Source organism: Pseudophryne corroboree, chromosome 7 (assembly GCF_028390025.1).
Source record: "Pseudophryne corroboree isolate aPseCor3 chromosome 7, aPseCor3.hap2, whole genome shotgun sequence".
NCBI lineage: Eukaryota > Metazoa > Chordata > Amphibia > Anura > Myobatrachidae > Pseudophryne > Pseudophryne corroboree.
Window position 1 is genome coordinate 29,106,355 of NC_086450.1, and position 2,057 is coordinate 29,108,411.

The window sequence follows — 2,057 nt, forward strand, 5'->3', positions numbered from 1 at the left end:
AGAGGCAATGAGGTCCCGAAGAATGATCAAATAATAAATGCTGTATAATGTACAGTATACAGACCCAAAACAAGGACCCAACACAGTGCATGTTTTGCAGGAAAACCAGCAAGTGCACAGGTGTACTGTATTAATTACTCACTGACACATTTTAAAAGGTCCATACAGTAGGTGGAGCTAATTATTTCACTTGTGATTCTGTGAGACCTGCAAAACATGCACTGTGTGGGGTCCTGAGGACTGAGTTTGAGAACCTGTGGTCTAATGTAAATAAAGATCAATGTGGTGGGGTGTAATGTGAATAAGGGTGTGAAAAAGGCTGTTAGGAGTAATGTGGTACTATCATATGAAGTAACGAGAATAAGAGACACTAGTACTGCATGATATAATGTGAATAAAGTTGCAGTACTGTGTTGTGTCATTTCATCTGGGGGTATTATTGTGTTACCATGCCCCTTCCCAGCAAGAACATGCACTGTTTTGGGCTGGCACTAAATGTGCACATTGTTCCTATTTAAATTATAAGGGGTAGGAGCGCCAAAATGGGTGATGGTGCTGGGAAAGGGGTGCAGGGTTAGAGGCAGAACTAGCATCTGTGCAAGAGGGCATCAGCCAAAATCTAGCTTAGGGCATCATGTTGGTCAGGTATGGCTCTGATAATACTGTATACTGTACTCTTACTGTACTTTGCATTCAATAGAGATACTGTTTGCACACAGGTTTTACATGAATCATTGGCAAAGCTGCAGGAGTGTCTCTTTAGGCTATCTAAAATATACCACGACTATGGGTGGGGATACAGTAGGTAAGTTCTGTCACCATAAGCTGTCTGCTGTGTATAGCAGATTTCCATCTGGGATGCATTTGTGTGTTTGTAATAAGAAAAAAAACATTTTACTGTACATTTAGTGGATACAGTATTTCTCCCACATAACGGCACATCATACTGTACAGTTACCCCCATGTACTGTACTGTACCATACTGTATAATGGAATATTTATTGGAAAAGCATCAATATTAATGTAAAAAAAAAGTATTTATTACAACATCCGATTGCATGTACTGTACTGATCAAAATGTACAGTACTCTTATTCAGGACTTGCAAAACAGAAAATAACTGTTCATACACATCAATAACATTACTACTGTATAATATTCTACATTAGTTTATGCAATAATCAGACAAAGGCAATTTTAAATTTTTTTTAATAATGCACCAATTTTAAACAGAAAATACAGTACAGAACTACATATTTGTGGCTTGACCATTTCTTTCGACTATAACAGGTAATACTTTATACAGGTGATTTATATAATTATTACAATGCTCAGGTGTGAGTACTTCTAGCCAAAATTTCTTTATCCCATCCAACAGCTGCTGTTTTGTTGTTGGCTTCGCAACACTCCTAATGTACCTCTTCAATTGAGCCCACACTAATTCAATTGGATTCATGTCTGGTGATCTATAAAAAAAAGAGTATAGAAAAAAAGTTAGTCAATTAATGACATAAAATAGAGAAAATTAAACATACGGTATTGTACTGTTTATTAAACCAAAAAATACATTTACAGTACTAGAGTGCTATCCAAAATTTTACTTGTACACTGTTGAAAGAATACTCACTCTGGTGATGTGCGTTCCCAATTCATACCTTTCTCTTCCATAAATTTGGCTGAGGCGGAGTGTTTAGGATCATTGTCTTGGAATATCCTATGGTGAGTTGGGTAATATTTATTCACAAATGGCACCATACATCCCTCTACTATTGTTTCTTGGAAAAATTTCTTATCCATGATCCCTACAGAAATAAAAAAATGTTGTTCATTAATAAGCAACTCATTTTATTGTGCAGTTACATGTACTCTACAGTACAACATGTATTTTTAAAGAACACAGGCACAGAATAAAGTATAGTACTGTACCTTCGAAAAATAATAGGGGACCAGCTCCTAATCGTGATATGCCTCCCCATACATGGACTTTCAATGGATGCTTTGGGCGTGGTTTTAATGAGATATGGTTACGTTTCCGGAATGACATTCTGGAGAACCGCT

At 36.7% G+C, this 2,057-nt stretch overlaps 1 long non-coding RNA gene across 1 annotated transcript; it reads right to left on the reverse strand.

Annotated features, from left to right (window-relative positions):
• Positions 1 to 1,191: 1,191 nt before the first annotated feature.
• Positions 1,192 to 1,794, reverse strand: LOC134943315 (uncharacterized). Its single transcript, XR_010181462.1, has 2 exons — positions 1,627 to 1,794; positions 1,192 to 1,465 (listed from the first exon to the last, which is right to left on the reverse strand). It is a non-coding gene; the product is annotated as an uncharacterized LOC134943315 (long non-coding RNA).
• Positions 1,795 to 2,057: the final 263 nt, after the last annotated feature.